This window comes from Acinonyx jubatus, chromosome D3 (genome assembly GCF_027475565.1).
Source record: "Acinonyx jubatus isolate Ajub_Pintada_27869175 chromosome D3, VMU_Ajub_asm_v1.0, whole genome shotgun sequence".
Classification (NCBI taxonomy): Eukaryota; Metazoa; Chordata; class Mammalia; order Carnivora; family Felidae; genus Acinonyx; species Acinonyx jubatus.
Genome location: NC_069392.1, coordinates 54,035,958 through 54,056,511, shown reverse-complemented (window position 1 = coordinate 54,056,511; position 20,554 = coordinate 54,035,958). Strand labels below are relative to the sequence as shown.

General features: G+C 35.0%; 1 protein-coding gene across 5 annotated transcripts in view; it reads left to right on the top strand.

Annotated features, from left to right (window-relative positions):
* Positions 1 to 20,554, top strand: part of NOL4 (nucleolar protein 4) — a 413,504-nt gene that overhangs the window by 143,852 nt on the left and 249,098 nt on the right. The window lies entirely within an intron of this gene.

Sequence of the window (20,554 nt, the reverse complement as noted above, 5' to 3'; positions counted from 1 at the left end):
CAGAAGTGCACTCCTTAATCCCTATCACCTATTTAACCCATCCCCCCACCCACCTCCTCTCTGGTAACCATCAATTTGTTCTTTATAGTTAAGACCCACTAGGCTAGCTGCAAGTTTCTCAGGAAACATGGCAAGCCAGAAGGGACTGGCTTGATATATTCAAAGTGCTGCATGAGAAAAATGTGCAGCCATGAATACTCTATCCAGCAAGGCTATCATTCAAAATAGAAGGAGATATATAGAGTTTCCCAGACAAACAAAAACTAAATGGGTTCATGATCACTAAGCCAGCCCTGCAAGAAGTATTAAATGGGGGACTCTTTGAGTGGAAAGGATACAAATGTATTATTTAATTGCCACATATTTGGGTATTTTCCATTGATCTTTTATTGATTTCTAGTTTAATTCCCACATGGTCTAAGAGTATACATTATATAATTTCTATTCTGTCAAATGTGTTAAGGTATGATTTATGGCAGAATGTACTCTAACCTGTTGAATGCCCCATGTGAGCTTGAGAAGAGTGTATATTCTGTTGTTGTTGGACGAAGTAGCCTATAAATGTGAATTTAATCTAGTTGATTGTTAGTGTTGTTGAGATCAACTGTGTCCATACTGATTTTCTAGATGTGGATCTGTCTATTCCTGAGAGGGAGATGTTGAAATCTCCAACTGTGATAGTGGATTCATCTGTTTGTTGTTCCTTACAGTTTTATCAGTTTTTGCTTCACATAGTCTGACACTGTTGTTAGGCACATACACATTAAAAATTGTGGAGAACAATTGTGGAGAACTTGGAGAACTGACCTCTTTATCATTATGTAATGCCCTTCTTTATTCCTGATAAATTTCCTTGATTTGAAGTTTACTGTGTCTGTAATTAATATAGACCCTCTGCTTACTTTTGATTATTATTAGCATGGTAAGTGTTTTTTCCATCCATTTACTTTTAAACTGTATGTGGTTTTATATTCATATTTAAAATAGATTTCTTATAGACAACCTATAGTTGGATTGTGTTTTTTGATTCACTGTGACAATGTCTGTCTTTAACTGGTGCATGTAGACCATTCACATTCAAAGTGACTATTGATGTGGTTGGATTAATAACTAACCACATCTGTCACTCTTTATTTGTTCCTCTTGTTCCTTTTCTTTTTTTCTCTTCCACTCTTTTTCTGCCTTTTGTAGCTTTAATTGAGCATTTTAAGATTCCATTTTTCCTCCTTTTTAGTATATCAGTTTTACTTCCTTTTTTACATTTTTAAGTGGTTTCCCTAGGGTGGACAGTGTACATTTATAGATAATCCAAGTCTACTTTCAAGTAACATGTACCACCTCACAGTAGTGTGAATACCTTATAATAATGTGTGTGTGTGTATATGTATATATGTATATATATGTATAACATATATGTGTATATGTGTGTATATACATGTACATATGTATGACATGCTTTTCTGTGTATGTATATATATAGATACAGATACACACGTGTGTTTATACAAAAACAGACATACTTGAAAAATTGTAGGAATTATTTTGTATAAACTGTTATCTGTTATATCAATTAAGAATAAGAAAAATAAAATTTTTTGTTTTACCTTACCTTATTCTTTCTTTGATGCCGTTTCTTCCTTTATGTAGATCCAAGTTTCTAACCTACATTATTTACCTTCTCTCCAAAGTTCTTTTTTTCTTTTCTTTTTTTTTTTTTTTACTTTTTTGTAAGATAACTGAAAAAATATTCCCTCAGTTTTTGTTTGTCTGAGGAAATCTTGGTTTCTCTTTCACTTTGAAGGATATTCGCAGGGTACAGAATTCCAGGTTGATGGGTTTTTTTCCTCTTAACACTTTAAATATTTTACTTCACTCCCTTCTTGCTTTCATGGTTTCTGAGAAGTAGGAGTAATTTTATCTTTGTTCCTCTATAGGTAAGGTGTTATTTTTTCCCCTCTGGCTTCTTTCAGAATTTTGTCTTTCATTTTCTATTATTTGAAAATGATATGCCTAGGTGTAGTGGGGTTTTTTGTTTGTTTGTTTTTAATTCACCCTTTGGTATTCATCTTGCCTGTTCTCTGAGTTTCCTAGCTTTGTGGTTTAATGTCTGACATACATTTGGGGAAACTTTCAGTCATTCTTATTTCAAATATTTCCTCTCTTCCCTTCTCTCTTTCTTCTGTTTCTGGTACTCCCATTATGTGTATGTTATACCTTTTGTAGTTGTCCCACAGTCCTTGAATATGCTTTTGTGTTTTGTTTTGTTTTGTCTTGGTTTAGTTTTTGTTCTCTTTCCTTTTTTTGTGTTTGAGGATTCTATTGATATATCTTCTAGCTCAGAGATTCTTTTATCAGCTGTGTCCAGTCTACTAATAAACCCATGTAATGCATTCTTCCTTTCTGTTACGTTCTTTTTTTTAGATAACCTATAGCTTTTCTTTTTGGTTCTTTCTTAGTATTTCTGTGTCTCTGCTTATACTTCAGTCTGCTTTTGCACATGCCTACTTGTCTACTTTATTAACTAGAGCCCTTAACATATGAATCCATAGCTGTTTTCCATTCCTGATCTGATAATTCCAACACCCCTGCCATATCTGGTTCTGATGTTTGTTCTGTCTCTTAGAATTGTTTTGTTTTTACTTTTGTTTTTTGCCTTTTGGTATGTCTTGTAATTTTTTCTCGATAGCTAGACATGATATAATGGGTAATAGAAACTATTACAATAGGCCTTTAGTGATATACTGTGAGGTGGGGGGTGGGGTGGGAAAGTATCCCATGGTCCTGTGATTAACTCTCAGTCTTTTAGTGGCCTTGTGCCCAGGTGTTTCTCAGTTTTCTTCTCCCTGCCCTTGGTGGGGCAGGATAGCAAAATTGGGCTGGATTTGGCCATTTCCCTTCTGCAGCAGATTTTACTCTGGTTAACTCATTTTCCCTGAGTGCAGGCCTTGTTTAGAAGAGCCTCTCTTTTATTTCAGAATGGTTCCTCTCCCTCCTGCTCCCAGATACCCAAGGGGATTTTTCTCTGGTATTTACAATAGGAATCTGGTTGAGCTCCGTTGGTAAATCTCACAATATTGTGTCCCCCTCCCTACACCCCACCAGGCCTAGATCCTCCTGGAGTTATTCACTCTCAGAGTTATCCACACTGAGCCTCCAACAATTCATCATTTACAGTTCATGTCTTCCTACCCTGACACTGGCTCTCGTGGCAGTTTCCTTTTATGTGTCTGAGTCCTGGTAAGCTAAGATGCCCTGCATTCACCTGTCTGACTGTCCAGTCTTGGTGGCTGCTATTTGCCCTGTGTCCTGTCCCCTCTAGGTACCCAGAAGATTTGTTTATTTCAATCTTTTGGCTTTTTTCTCATTAGGACACAGTGGTGACTTCCGAGCTCCTTCCATGTAGAACAGGAAACTGGAAATGATTTCATTTTGTTTACTTCCTTTAGCTAAAAACCAAAAACCAGAAACAAACAAGCAACAACAAAAAAATCCACAAACAAAACAAAACACAGTAGTTGTGAGATAAAAGACATAGTCAACCCTCTAAGGAGTAAAATAACAAAGAGCAGGTAACTAATATGAGAAAAAATTTCAAACTAATAAGTAAAAGAACAGAAACTAATGAAAGGATTATTTCCCCATCAAATTGGAAAATATTTTTAAAAGATAATGAAATTGTTATGGTATGATATAATTTTGTAAAGCAGACACTCTGTAACACACTGATAAAATGTAAATTGGTACACTCTTTCTAAGACAATTTGCAAGTATGTTTCAAGAAACTGTAAAATATTTATAAGTCTGAATTATAAGTGAAACTATAATTCCAATAATTACTCTTAGAAACATAATCTAAACAGTAATTATAGGTACAAATAGATACATATTATATGACAACAGAGATGTTTACTGAAACATTATCGTAACAACAACAACAAGATAAATAAACCTAAATGATCCACTAATGGACTAGTAATGGATAGCAAATGCCTGTTTTTCACTGATGTATCTCAAGTGCCTGATCATATTAGATGGTCATAAATATTTGTTTAATTAATGGTTATTATTAATAGAAAATTATATCACCATTAAAAATATTATCTTTGAAGAATAGTCAATGATATAGGAAAATATCCATATATAATTTTAGTTCACAAATATGATTGTAAAATTTATATATACAGCATGTTTCCAACTTAGTGATTTATTTTTTTCTTTATATGTTTATTATATGACATTATGCAATATTACTACCTATGAAGAAAGGCTAGCTCTAAGTTCTATTAAATATGATTCTTACCTTTAGACTTTATACTGTTTTCAAATATATAATGAACTTATAGTATCTTAGTTTGTAATTAATTTAGTTTATATAAATAGTTTAAAATCTCAATTGTTAAAATAGCAATACAAACATATATCAATGCCTTACCTATTCTCTCTTCTTGCTTCACACAGGTAACTGCTTTCAAATATTTTAGCGGTTTCTTTTTCATTTCTGACATGTTTCTTAAAAAAAAATTAATGTTTATTTATTTTTGAGAGAGAGAGAGGCAGAGTGTGAGCTGAGGGGAGGCAGGGCGGAGAGGGAGACACAGAATCCGAAGCAGGCTCCAGGCTCCAAGCTGTCAGCACAGAGCCTGACACCGGGCTCAAAACTACGAACCACCAGATGGTGACCTGAGCCAAAGTTGAACCCTTAACTGTCTGAGCCATCAGGGCACCCCCATTTTTAAATAACCGCTTCTTCTTGGTATTTCTTGATTTTTTTAGTTTACATTTTAGACATAATATATTGGTTTTCTATAGCAGTCTCCTATCCTCTCTCTCCTGACACTTCCCAATTTAGTTACTTCATATTTTTTAGTTAAAAAATATTGAATTTAATTCTCATGTAAATGGTATCCTTAAGTGACCATATTTTCTTTCTTATAGAATTTTTTCTATTATTTCTTTCCTGGAGAAAATAAGTCCCTGCTTTTTTATTTGATTGTATTTCTAGACATCTGTTATTTTGTAGATCCATTATTGAACACATACATAGATATTTGGATTTATTATTTCTTTTTTGTTACAGTTGTAGTTTTAAGAAATTTATCTATTTCATCTAATTTACTTAATTTATTGGCTTAAATATTTAGAATATCACCTTATTATTGTTTTAATGTTTGTAGAACCTGTATATTGGTAATTTATGTATTTTGATTTTTATTATTTTCATGAAGTTGTTCCAAGGGATTATGAATTTTATTAATATTGTCAAAGAACCAACTTCTGGCATATTACCTCTTCTTTATATTTTGTATACTTTCTACTTACATGACGACCACTGTGAATTTTTAATAATTTATTCTTCTTAGTTTTCATTTGTTTTTCATTTTCTAGCTTCTTAAATAATTCTAGCTTCTTCACACGCACATTTTGTTTTCATATTAGTTAAAATGAATATATTTTAAAAATTTCCTTGTGATATTTGACACATGGATTATTTGGAAGTAAATATTCAGTTCCAAATCTTTTGTGTGTGTGTGTGGATTCTTTTTTAGACTTTTTAATTGTCTTCTATATGATTTGTGTACTTTTAAATTTACTTAGACTTGTTTCATGGTCCGTTATATGATATGACTTGATGGAAGGTTCAGGTACACCTGAAAATAAGAATATTTGGGGCGCCTGGGTGGCGCAGTCGGTTAAGCGTCCGACTTCAGCCAGGTCACGATCTCGCGGTCTGTGGGTTCGAGCCCCGCGTCAGGCTCTGGGCTGATGGCTCAGAGCCTGGAGCCTGTTTCCAATTCTGTGTCTCCCTCTCTCTCTGCCCCTTCCCCGTTCATGCTCTGTCTCTCTCTGTCCCCCCAAAAAATAAAAATAAACGTTGAAAAAAAATAAGAATATTCTATACTTATTTTGTGCAGTATTCTATATATGTCAATTAAATCAATTTGGTTGATAGTGTAGTTCAAATCTATATCCTTACTAGTTTTTATCTACTTGTTTTATTAATGACTGAGGAACATATATTAATCTCCAACATAATTGTACATTTATCTGTTTTCTCCCTTTAATTCTGTCCATTTTTTGCTTCACATATTTTCAAGCTTTGTTATTAGATGTATACACACATTCAGGACATCTCTTCTTGATAAATTGACCTTTTGTCCCTATGAAATGTAATTTTATATCACTGGTAATACATTTTTATTTTATTATATTACCGTTACATTTTTTGTAATGTACAATTTTATTGAAGTACATTTTATTATATTGAAATCTATTTTGTCTAAAGCTAATATAGCCATACCAGTTTTCATATGAATGATGTACCATTTTCTGTCATTTTTCTTTTCACCTACCTGTCTCTTTAGATTTAAAATATAGCTCTGTATGACATATATAATTGGTTGCCTCTCACTACCTCAGTCTCTCTAGACAGACAGACAGACAGATAGGTAAGGAGGTATGTAGGTAGGTAGGTAGGTAGGTAGGTAGGTAGGTAGGTAAATAGACCTAACTCTAGATGTTGGTATGTATTTCCAGTCTGATAATCTCTAATTAGAATACTTTTAGTTCTAGTGTTTTTTCACGGTTATCTAGGAACTTCAGTATGTGTCTACTATATTATAGCACACTTAGAATTAATACTTTGTTTTCATATGTTTTACTTTATAACTTATAAACTCCATGTTTATATTACCATTTTTGCTTTTAATAGCCTTTTAAATAAAGTAAGAAAGATTAAAAATAGTCTATTTTCTACATGTTTATAATTTCTTTCACTTTTAAGCTGAGTTTCCAATTATTTACTTTTATATTGAAGGATTTACTTTATCATTTTGTTGTGCACATTCTGCTAGGGACAGATTCCCTCACTCAGCTGTTGCTTAGTGGATATATCTTTATTTTGTATTCATTTCTCAAGGACTTTTTCACTGTAGAATTTTAGGTTACGAGTATTTTTCCCTCCAACACTTTAAAGACAATGTTTTTTATGTTCTGGGTTGAATTGTTTATTATGTGCAGTTGGCAATCATTCTTGTTCTTCTGTACATTATGTGGAAATAAATGAAGACCAAATGAGAACAGGCAAAGGCTATTTATTCAGAGCTGGCTGTAGCAAGAGTCAGCCACCATTACTGATGTTTGCAGAGACTCAAAGACAGGCAGAGGAGCGGGAAAGCTTTACAGTGAAAGCAAAGGAAAGCCTTCAAGTAAACCCTGATTAGAAGCTGTTGGGCTGGGGAAGCTGGAAGTGGGCTAATTAGAAGTGGTACATTCTGTGCAGTTAGTTAGGGCTGCGTAGGGCTTTCTTTGGTTAGTCATAAGTTGGATGTGGGACAGAAATCAGGGAAGCTGTCAGTTACTAATCAGGTCCTGCCCAGTTTGGACCAGTTGTAGAGAGGTTATTGCTGGGCTTTTTAGGCTGGTTTCTAGAGAAGGACATCTGATTGCCTCCACATCTGGCTTAGAAAGTAGTCTGACTTTCTGGGCTAGTTACTGTAGAAAATGAGTTGGTTTCCTGGGATGGTTGCTGCAGATTGTGGGTCCCAGTTCTATTTTTGTATGTGGTCTGGCCATTATCTGTATGTATATTCATTCTTTCAGTTATGTGTATTTTTGTCTCTGTCTTCTCTTAAGATTATCTTATATTTTTGGTTTTCAGCAGTTTGCCTATGGAATGCTCAGGTGTGTGTGTGTGTGTGTGTGTGTGTGTGTGTGTGTGTAAATTCTGATTAGGGTTTGTTGAGTGTTTTAAAACTGTGAGTAGAGATTTCTTTCAGTTGCTTCAATTTTTCAGACTTCTCTTTTCCAAAAACATTTTCAGCCTCATTTTCCCTCTGATCTCCTTTGCAGATTTCAATTGCATGATTACATGTGTATTATTGATATTATGTCACAGATCACTGACATTTTTACTGTCACTTTTTTCCAACAGTCTTTTTGCTTCTATGCTTTTAATTTAGATAATTTCTTCTCACTTGACTTCAAATTCACTTATCCTTTCTTTACCCATGTTAAGTCTTCTCTTAAACACGTCGAATGAACTTTAATTTCAGACAACATATTGTCTAATTCCATAATTTCTATTTAGTGCTTTGTTAGAGCTTCCTGTTTTCTCCTGAAATATGCTATCATTACACCCAATATATTAATCTTTTGCTATAAGTTGTTTAACATGTTAAACTTGTTTAATATGACTAACAAGTTAATAATGATTACTGTAAAGCCCAGGCATGCCAATTTCAATAATGAATTATCTATAGAGCTTCTATTTATTTTGCTTTCCCTTTATTATGGGTAATATATCCCTCCCGTATCTTGTAAAATTTTATTTTTTCTGGACATTGTTATAAAAGAATGGTGGAAATATTGTTTCGATTCCTTTCCCAGTTAATAAAACCCTTTCACTTGTCCAGTGGTTAGGGTAAGGGGCTAATCATTCCAAGTTCCTCTGATCGATGAGCCATAGTTTTAATTATATTGAGTTCATCTTTGATTTGTCAGGCTACCACCCCTTTTTTCATCTTATCAGTATTTGGGCAGAGAGGGTATTGTATTGCAGCTCCAAGTTTGTTCACTCTTTAATTCAAATTGGAAAGCATTTTGAGATATAATTACTTCAAGAATGCTTAGGAATTAGCAATTTCTCTTTCCATGGTTTCTTCCTCCACTGCTGCTTCCTGGTAAAATTTGAGGAGGCGAGGAAGAAGAATTGACATACTCAGGTATTTGTTTTCACACTTTAGGGCTATTTTCAGTTTTTAAAGCATTCTGCAAGACCCAACTGTCGTCTAGTCTTGCCCGACTTGTCCTCATCTCTGCAGAACCTCTCCGTCTGCAGTGGGCCTGTACCTGCACTGACACATTCATGGCCACCACCAGGCGGTGCATGGTGCAGGTGCAGCTGCAGGTGCAGAAACTGCAGCACCGCTTTGCTCACCTAGTTTATTTAACTCTTAGCTCACTGGCTTTTCCTTCTCACGCTGTTTCTTAATTTTTCATCATTTCCCTTATCTCTTAACTTTGTGGCACCTTGTGGCTCAGTGTTTGGATACTTCCTGTTTTCTGTGTGCAGTCACTCCTTTGGTGATAGCAGACTCGTACGTTTACACATCATCTGTGCAGTGACGACTCATATCTCCGAACTAGGCTTCTACTGTTAACCCCAGACTTGTATTCCCAGACCCCCATTTGGCATTTCCATTTGGACATAAAATAAGCATCTTGATCCATCCACAATTTAACTCTTTCTAAAATAATCAGTCAGTCAGTCTTGCTTCACCTGCATCCTTGTCTGCCTCAACTTCGTCCTCTTAGTTGCTCAGACCAGAATACCTGGAGTCAGGTATCACTTCCTTCTTTTTAGCATTCAGCATTCGATCAATCAGATAACTTTCTGCTTCTTTTATCTTCAGAGTATATCCAGAATCTGGACCCTTATCTCCCTTTCCAAACCTACTCTCCTAGTCCAAACCACCAACCAACATCATTTGCCTGTTTTTTTTAAAGTAACCTCCTATCTCGTCTCCCTGCTTCCACTCTTGTTTCCTTTTCCGTCCTACGGTGTATTCTCAACCTGGGTGATCCTTTTGAAGCCTGGGTCAGATCCTGTTATTCTTTTGCTCAAAACCAGAGGCTTCCCCATCTCTCACTGTAAAATTTGAAGTCTTTGTATGGCCTGGCTACAGCTTCCTGCTGTTCTTCAGACATGCCAGCTGTACACAGGCCTCAGGGTTCTTTGTGCTTCTTATTAACTTTGCCTGAAACTTTCTTATCTGCATATTTTGCCCCATTACCTCCTTCGAGGCTTTGCTCAAATATCATCTTCTCAGTGCATTATTAAGTGACCATTTCATTTAAATAGCAAACTCCATACACTTCCCCCACTTTATTTTGCCCTATAACACTATTTTCTTCAACTACTATGTAATTTACTTTAGTATTTTTTTTTCTCCCCCACCATTGGAATACAAGCGGGGCAAAAGGGATTATTTTCCTGTTTCGTTTATGCTGTATCCATAGAACAATGCCTGACACATAGAAGGTATTTTGGAATATTTCTGTATATTAGTAGTTGTTCTTTTGTCCCTTGGCTAGCTGTTCATATTGCCAGTTTTTGTCCTTTACATTATGACAGTCTAAAGGTGAAGAGATTTCTTTGTTTTACAGTGACCCTTTCCTTGTCCCCATTATATATTGTTATATTGATTATTTTAGAGATCTGGGATTATTGTTACAATTAGAAAAAGCAAACACAATTTTCTTGAACAAAGGTTAAATGTTATACTAGGAAAGGGAACATATATTTGTATTCCGTCTTTGAAAAACTACTTTGCAAATATTAAAACACTTTTCAAATGTAAGGAATTAAAATATTGTGCATAGTAGACAGCTTTTTAGTACTGATTTGACATGCCAGCTCTCCACTAGCAACTACACGCTGCTTTTAAATATTGTGGAGCCTACGTAAAGTGTAAGTAAAGTTTGAATATTCAAATTTCATGTAAATAATTTAATATTTTTATAACAGAGTTCCAAAATACTTTTCCCTTTATAGCATATTCACGGCTCTTTAAATTCATAGCAATACCTATGCTCGTGGACCAATTTTAATCAGGTGTAAAGACTCTTAAATAATTGAAAAATCCAGAAAATTAAGAGTAACTGCTCATGTTTAACAATGGATTTACAGAGTGGAGGTGGGTTGGGCGATGGGTGAAATAGGCAAAGGGGATTAAGGGTACACCCATCATACTGAGCACTGAGTAATGTACACAATTGTTGAATCATTATATTGTACACCTGAAACTAATATAACACTGCATGTTAACTATACTGGAATTAAAATAAAAACTTAATTTAAAAAAGAATGGAATTAAAGAACTTTGTATTTTAATGTAATAAAATGGTAATAAAAATCTCTTGAGAGCTATTTTGATAATTCTCAAGAGTGAATGAACCATCTAAAATAAAGAGATGTTCTACCATTATAATTTTGCAATGAGTAAAAAGTATATCCCAAATTAAACTTCTTTTTTAGGTTAATTATTTATGACCACTATTTAAAAAATTTATGCAGACATTATTTTAATCTCTGTGTAAATATCCCAAGCCAATTTCAAATTGTTATTTTTGTTGTTAGAATATATACATGAAATCAGTTTATCCTAAGAGATGGCTTATATATTTTAGAGATTAATAATCCCCAAGTTAAGCTCTTTTAACAAGAGTTGTGTTTTGGAAATCTGTTTAGATATTTAAAACCACTCAAAGTGTTATATATCATTTAATGGCAAAAATTTGAACTTTTTGCTTAGAAATTTCCTGAAACATTCAAGCAGAGTCCTCAAAGCAAATAAACCAATGCTCTAAAATTTCCTACAAATTAACTACTTAGCATTTTTTATATCTCCTAATTTTTTGTATCTCCTGTCAGAAATTCTTAGCCTTCATGACTATCATCAAACTATGTAGCTAACAATTTATTCAAAGTTATAAAACAGTTATTTTACTAATCAGGAAACATAGATGCGTATGTATCTTCAAATTAAGATATAAAATGACGAATCACAATTTTAGTGCATTTTATAGTGTAAACATCCTTTGCAGAATATTTTTTAAGGGAAAACTCATTTGCAGGCTGAAATCCTTGTTAGTATCACAAATAATAAAAGTTATGCATTTTAGCCTTTAAAAAAAGAAAAAAAACTCATTTCTTTGATGAAACTGTTGGGTATTTAATTTTAGAATGTCTGATATTCAACATTTCATTTCAGGATTTTAGAATGCATTGTGATATCACTTTAACTTCAGTGAACATGTAGGGAGAATATGTTTAACTAAAAGAGATATAGAAAGCAGTATATGTGAATATTAATAAACTGCTATTGGCTTTTAGTTGATTTTTTAACTTTCAAACAAAATTAATAAAAGCTAAGTGTCAAAGATACACAATCAAATGGAATTATGAGATGATTGGCGATGTTTGAGAAAATTGAGTGTGTGTGTGTGTGTGTGTGTGTTCTGTTTGACACATCTGCTTTCCCTTCTAACACTTCCTAAAAGTGCACTAAACTAGATTTCTGAGCTAATTTTTAATGAGATTTTACTTGTTTCTGTTCTAAAGAATGCAGTGATATCCTTATTTGAATAGTTTTTATCATTCAAGTTGATTGCCTGTTTTATTGAGTTGGTTTAGTAAAATCAAACAACTTTCTATATAGATTGTGTTATGTAGCACGTGAGTAAATATTGTATATTGTAATTTTTTGCCATAAAAACAAGATGTTTATAAATTACATGTATTCTAAAAACATCATGGGGAATAAACGTTAAAATTTTGGAAATTTTTATGCATTAGGATGGTCATAGTAGGATGCTTTTCAGGTAAACCATCTAGAATATGGTTAGAAGATTTGTAAGACTTGAATGAGTATTTTCTCTTAAAAATGTTTTTAATGTATTTATTTTTGAGAGAGAGAGAGAGTGCAAGTGGGGGATGAGCAGAGAGAGAGGGAAACACAGAATCCAAAGCAGACTCCAGGCTCTGAGCTGTCAGCACAGAGCCCGACGCAGGGCTCGAACCCATGAACCGTGAGACCATGACCTGAGCCGAAGCTGGACGCTTAACCGACTGAGCCACCCAGGTGCCCATGAAGGAATACTTTCAATTCTAGGGATCAAAGTTACATAATGACAATCTATAGAAATTTATTTATGCTAGATTATATCATGACTAATAATACTATTGAATTATATTTCACATTTCAGAAGTAAAGCATATGTATTACATCTATTAATAACACCACCAATTTGTTTTACATTTTAAAATTTCAAAGAGCAATTTTCATTATAATGATCTGGGAATGTGGATATTTCATAATTTGGAATGTGTGCTAATCTAGCTAATCTACCAAAATAAAATATGCTCTAGCATATGATCTTCAAAAACAGTTCTTTATGAATGGTTAGAAGTCAGACGCTGTAATTTCATTGACACTGCTTCTGATGAACTTAATAATGGAGATAATAAGATCCAAGACTTTTATGATATTGTAGTATAAGTGGAGAGAAGAAAAGGACATGTGCCTTGGGGCTATGTACAGTCTCTATAATATAATACAGTGAGTATAATCATAATAATATTGTTTACATAAAGCATTGATGACAATTCCATATTACAGTCTTTATTTCTTTTTATTCCTTTGACCTGCTTCATTTAAGTTTCAATAAATAAGAGGAATTGGCAAAAGACACTGTGTAGTGTGTCCTGCTTTACTTTTCTTGGACTCATTTGATCCTTCACTGGTGCTCATCCTGCACTATGTTTTGCTATTCATAGGTGACAGTGTACTGATTGTATTCTGTAAATTGTACTTGACTTCTTATGATGGTCTTTGTGTCATAATTATTAATTCTTTCTAAACACATGAACGATTTAGTCACACCATTCAATACACAGCAAGGAAGAAAAAATGGCATTTTCCAATTATGTAAATAAAATTAATTGTTGTCTGTGCATAACAAAGTCTCTTCTGTAGAATTGCTACAATGTGTTGCTTTTGAGAGAAAATAATCGAGCTTTAGTGTAGCATTCAGTGATATAATATTGGTATAACTAGTTTATTAATTGCTGTCACATAATACGGCAACGTATAATGTCTGGAAACAATAATATTTGTTTACATTTTTGTTGCATTGGTTTATTAAGTGCATTCACAGACATTATTTTATTTGGGCATGAAGGTAGACAGAAGGATTGGTTTTCTCACATGCCCACATAAAAGATGTAAAAGCTCAGACTTGAAGAGATGACTGTGTCCAATAACACACTACACATGCAAGAATAAAAGTCTCCATCTATTTATTTATTCTAATATCCAGTCTTTTTTTCTTTTAAAGCACAATTTCTATTATCAATTAGAAGATTGCCAAATTTTGATATAAATAATTCCATATATGATATCATAAGTGTATATTTGGGGGGAAGAAACAATGTAAGATAGTTAATGGGTAAAGTCTAGAACACAAAGTAAAAGGATGATAAAGACCAAAATTGTCACTTAATTTATTTTTGGAAGTCAAACTCTTTGCTCAATGCTTACCCCTGTTAGGGAGTCATTGCACTGAAACTTTGGCTGGTGGTTTCACACTGCTGCTAATGTCAAGGTTGCTGTCTTTTTCAGATTAATTTCCCATGGTCTGATCACCTCTGTTGGGTCAAATCAAGATATGACATGGCCTTTCTTCTCTATTTGTTTCCTGTGGGTTTAGTTATCCATCTTTTGTCTATGCCTCACCCAGGAATACAATGTTTGAGGAATGAATGAGAAGGTCAAAGTTACCAAAGGTGAATGACCTCTTTAGAAGCAAGGATCCATTACTGATATAAAGGGCAATATACTTTATAGCATAAAGTAACTTCTCTTTGTGTTTATATGATGTAGTTGATTGAAGGATGAATAGCATTTTACCTGATAAATTTAGTGATGATTAACCAGTTCTGTAAATTGGCTGTCTTTTTGGTTCGTGATTTGCATTTACTTCACGTATTTCAAACATCTCATTCTGGATACAGTTAATTTTTTTATATGCATATGCACTGTTGCTTTCTATTTACTGGTATCAAAGTCCAGATTATTTCATTCTGTGATCTCAAATTGACATATTTTCAGTCCACCTGCCTATTTTAATTTTGATATATAAAATGTATATATATGTATGTATATATATATATATATATATATAGCATGTAAAAATGGATATTTGAGTATATTATTACTCTTTTAAAAAATTAGATGATCTCCCTTTTGACACATTCTCAAACTTGTCTCAAACTTGATTAAACTTGTCTTTTAGAAATGTTGAGAATTTGGGGGCACCTGGGTGGCTCAGTGAACTGAGCTTCTGACTCTTGGTTTCAGCTCAGGTCATGATCTCCTAGTTCTTGCGATTGAGCTCTGCCCTGACAGTGTGGAGCCTGCTTGGGAATCTCTCTCTCTCTCTCTCTCTCTCTCTCTCTCTCTTTCTCTCTCTCTCTCTCTCTCTCTCTCTCTCTCTCTCTCTCTCTCTCTCCTTCCCCCACTCACACCCTCTCTCACAAAATAAATAAATAAACTTAAAAAAAGAAATGTTGAGCATTTTAAGTGAGGAGTGGAATGGAAATAACAGGGACTACTACTCCAGCATATTACTTATATATGAAGAGAAGATAATGTTTATATCTTTAGTTCATTTATAATATTCTGGCAGAAGTATAGTAGAAGGCTTCTTTGGGAAAGAATTCATGCTTGTTGAGGTTCTGCCACAGCCTCTTCTTGCCCCTCAGGTGAGGTTCATGTATTTAACTGAAAATTAAGGTCCATCACCCAGTGCTATATTTTTATACCTATTTAAAGTATTTAGCTATTATCTTTCATTATCTGTCTTTTATGAGACATCTACAGATCTTTATCTTCTTTTGTCCCTTCAAATGCATCTTTAGGTTACTTATTAGCATTCCAGGCTTTGATATTTGCTATTTCTTATTTTAACCTCATTTTCTTCTTTTGCCCATTTTCCTTATCTCACATTTCTATTTGTCCCTGCTTTATCTGTTATCCAATTCTGATAGACTTAATGCCATTTCTGGTATATATCATTCTAAATAATACATAATTAGTTCCTTTGGTAATTGAAGCAAGAGTTTTTAATAATGTATCCAGAGGAGTTGTAGCAACTATGATAAGCAATATTCACCCTCTTCTAACTGTTCACTCTTTTTACGTACTGTAAGATACAACAGTTATTTAAGACAGGATCCCTTCACCTAATGAATTTATAATATTCCTGGTTAAAAATTTCACATTACTTCCAAATAAACTGTTGATGTTAAAACAAACAGGCTATACTTTCTTTTCCTTCATTTGTGTATAGTTCTTATGAGTTACCAGTCCATTAATGTAGAGCCTATGAAAACAACGAATGTAACGTCCCCTCAGCCAACCCAACAGTGTGACTCTGGCAGACTAAGCCTATGTGCCTTGAAAGGATATGTTTAGAGAGACCACTGGTCAACCTTCTTGTAGGAGCATTTTAGCATCCTGGTCACCATCCCATAAGGTCACTTTGTACACGTGGTATTCTTCCAAAGAGCTCTTGAGCTGTGTCTACTTAGAATCACTATAATAAATAGTATAAGAGACTAATATGCTCTTCTCTCCCCATAGAGCTAGATCTGTAGGATTAGAATGTTGGTGATAGCACCTCATTGAATTTTTCTCATTCACCATATCTTTTTTTTTTTTACTTTTTTAATGTTTATTTATTTTTGAGAGAGATAGAAACAGAGCACGAGTTGGGGAAGGGCAGGAAGAGAGGGAGACACAGAATCTGAAGCAGGCTCCAGGCTCTGAGCTGTCAGCACAGAGCCTGATGAGGGGCTTGAACTCACAAACTATGAGATCGTGACCTGAGTCACAGTCAGATGCTTAACCAACTGAGCCACCCAGGTGCCTCTCTCAGTCACCATATCTTGAAGAGTACCATTAAGGTAATTTATTATTGGGTGGGTGGGTGGCTCAGTTGGTTAAACATCTGACTTTATCTCAGATCATGATCTCACAGGCTGTGAGTTCAAGCCCCGCATCGGGCTCTGTGCTGACAGCTCAGAGCATGGAGTCTGCTTCAAATTCTGTGTCTCCCGCTCTCTGCCCCTCCCCCACTCATACCCTGTCTCTGTCTTTCTCTCAAAAGTAAATTAAAAAACATTAAAAAAAGATGATTTATTTTAATAATAAAAATTATTACAAAAATTATTGTATGGAAGATAAGTATTCATTCAACACTGATTCAGCAAACATCTTTCAAATATCTATTGTGGACTACTGACTAAGCTAAATACATGTGTGTACTCCTAGTTCTTAATTATATTTTCTCTGCCATTTTTATACCTTATATTCAAGTGACTGAAATCTTAGGATTTCAAGAAATCTTAGGATTTCTTTCTGCATGAAACTCATGCCACTTAAGGCATGTCAGCCTTGTGTATTCCTTTAAGTTAGTTTGAAGTTCTGTTTTCTGAAGAAAAATACTAAATACCTTGGCAACTTGAAATAGTCACACAACAAGGCACGATGTGATGTCTTTCCATCTACGTAGCACCTTTATTCTGAAGAGGTCAAGATATTTCATGAACATTTATCTCCTTTCCACCCAGAATTCCTTTCTGCACCAATTGCTAAAACATGGAGAAGTAAAATTTCTTGTCTTGGGTCATGTAGTCCTCTTCCTTAGACACCAACTATATACCTTCTCTATGTCCTGGTTTTCTCTACAGCATGGTTCATGAGTATGTCCAGTTTCCTCCTAAAATAATGAATTAGGCCAACCAGCAAATATTGTACATCTGCTATTACTAGGCATTGTTCTAGGTATTCAGGATAAATCGCTAAACCAAACAGAAGAAAAAAACCTTTCCTTGTCCTTCTGGCACTTATATTTTGATGGGAGGAAGGGAATAGAATGGGGAACATAGACAATAAACATCATAAATTAATAATTTATAGTATTTTGAAGAGAGAAAAATTCAAAGGCAAAAACAAAGTAGTGAGGAAAAAGTTAGACAGTGGGGTGGGAACATGTAAATAGATTAATCCAACTGGTGCAGAAATAATTTAAGTTCCCAACTATGTAAAGCAACGTCACTAAAAATTGGCTCAGAATTGAAAATTAAGAGCTGCATTGTTTGGGGGTGGGTATTGCACATTCAAATGGCGGAGACTTGAGTTTACTAGTTCAATTTCATAAACATTTATGAGAACCATTCTGTACGAAGTACTTTTCTAGTGCTTTTGAGTACAAAGGTAGATATAGTGTGGCTTCTGCTCTCAAGCTGCTCAGACTTTGAAGGACAAGCTATTTTGGTATCTGTTTCTGCATAAAAACACCACCTCCAAGTACAACTGTTTAGAACAATAACCATTTTATTATCTCATGATTTATTGGGTTGACAGTTTACCTGGTGTTGGTTCTCCTTCTTCTGATTGCAGTGGTCCGGGGGCTTGATTGGCCTGGACCATCAGAGGGGGCTCGCTCTTTTGGTTGCTGCCTTGGTGGGGGAGGCCAGCAGGCTTATTTCAGGTAGGACATCATTGGGTCACTGAGACTGCCTGTGGGTCACTGTCAACACCTCCTTGCCTCTCAGATTGTACTGCACATGGTTTCTCCACATGGTTCTTCCAGCAGGTTGTGAGACTTCTTATGTGTTGGCTCAAGGGTCCACAAAGTGCAAAAGTAGAAGCTGACAGATCTTAATTGTTAGGTCCAGAATCTACACGGGGTTACTTTCTCTGCATTCAAGTGGCTAAAATGAGTCCCATGCCAACTCAGATTCAGGGAGAATATTTCACAAGGGGCAAACTGTGGGATACACAGATCATCTAGGGCCATTTTTGGAGATCAACAATTCCAGAAGACAGTGCTTATGATATGTGCAGGGTACTGTGAAAACCTGGACAAAGGGCACCTGTCAGTCTGGAGAAGCTCAGATGAGGCTTTCAAGAACAAGAGAATGCTGCACTGGACCTTAAAGGAAAAATCAGAATTAGCCAGTGAATGAGGAACAGAAGGATATGCCAGGCAGAGAGAGAGCGAGCGAGCAAGAGAGAAAGCACGAGGCATTTTACAACACATGTTGTCAGAGGAGAGTATGATGTGTTCTGAGAACTTCCAGTTATTCGGTACAATAGAGTACAACCTCTTTTGGTAAATACTGAGAAAGACAGCTGAAGAGGAAGACGGTGCTTTGAACCAAGGGTATTTTATAAACTCGATCTCAGAAAGTTGCTGTGAGGTTTACATTATATCGAATATACAGTGTGTGTGTGTGTGTGTGTGTGTGTGTGTGTGTGTGTAATGTGTATATATAATATGTATATATTCCATATACTAGGAATACTTGAATATACTAGGTAACTTCTAACACTTGTTTTGTGATGATGGGGGTTTGAAATTCACCAGGGAACTGATGGGAAGCCAAGTGTTCTTTTTTTAAAATGTTTATTTATTTTGAGAGAGAGAGCCAGAGAGTGAGTACAGAAGGGGCAGAGAGAGGGGGAGACCGAGAATCCAAGCAGGCTCCGTGATGTCAGCATGGAGCCCAATGTGTGGCTTGAACTCAGAACTGTGAGACTGTGACCTGAGCCAAAATTAAGAGATGTTTAAACGACTGAGCCACACAGGCGCCCCAAAATGATTCTGAGAAAATCATTTTGCTCTATGGAATTTACAACAGAGAATATTATATTTTGTTATTATTATTATTATTATTATTATTAATAACTTGTGTGTTACATAGCCCTTATATTCGTGAAATTTATATGCACACTTTTTTGGAGAGCTGGTTGTTAAACATTTACCAACACATCACAGGTAGTAAATAATTTGCCTGTTTCCTATATGTTCCAAAAAGTCATTTCTCTCCTTTTCATGCATTTAACTCACTATTTCTTTGTGGATATTTTCTACTGATCTGTATTCCAGTTCACTAATCCTCTCTACTTTTCTCTCAAACTATTGTCAACAATCAAATCTATCTTAAATGCCTAATGTTAATGCTCCCTTATTTAAAATTCTTGAATTTCCTTTTGATTCCCTTTTATAATTTCCAGTCTGGTGAAGTTCCCACCTCTTTTCATCTGGCCACTTAAATATAATAATCACAGTCATTTAAAAAATTTACTTACTTACTTACTTCCTTATTTATTTATTTATTTATCTGTTTGTTTGTTTGTTTGTTTGTTTATTTATGACAAGGAGAGAGTACATGTGAGTGGGGGAAGGGCAAAGAGAGGGAGAGAAAGAATCCGGAGCAGGTCCTGCCCCTCCATCCAGCCCAAAGCCCCATCAGGACTCAAACTAAGGAACTGTGAGATGATTTAAACTGAAATCAGGAGTCGGACGCTTAACTGACTGAGCCACCCAGTTGCCCCAATATTCATTCATTTAAAAATTTACTTCTGATGACTCTGGTAACTGGTTATCTGTGTCTTTCTATTGTCCGTTTTCTATAAAATGTTTTTTTCTCTTGATCCTGTTTCTTGGTATGCCTTACCATTTTTAATTAAATTATGGATATTGTGCATGAAAAATAATATGTGGTCTTAGGAGTGTTGTCTGGCTCAGGGAGAGTTTCCCTTATCTTCTAGAAAGGCAGATAAGGAGGCACAGATCATTTCAACCAAGTCAAGGATCAGACTGATTTGATGCTGCATCTCAATTCTTATAATAAGCTGCTTTCCCCATCTGTTTTTCCTCCGGTGAAGGGTGTAACCTTCCAGAGGCCCCAGCTGATAGCCTGGATTATTTACAAAAAGTCCTTCCTCCCTCTGGGTCCTTGGGTTTTCAGTCCAGTGCAGGACTACAACAAACACTGTCAGGTGTTTGCTTGTTTGTTTGTTTAGAGGTTTCCTGCTTATCTTCTTGGCCTTTTGCTGTGTGCAGCTTATAAATAGGCAGAAGTCTCAAGAATAAAACCACAAGTTGTGGTCTTGCTTCCATGCTACTACCCTTTCTCTGGGAT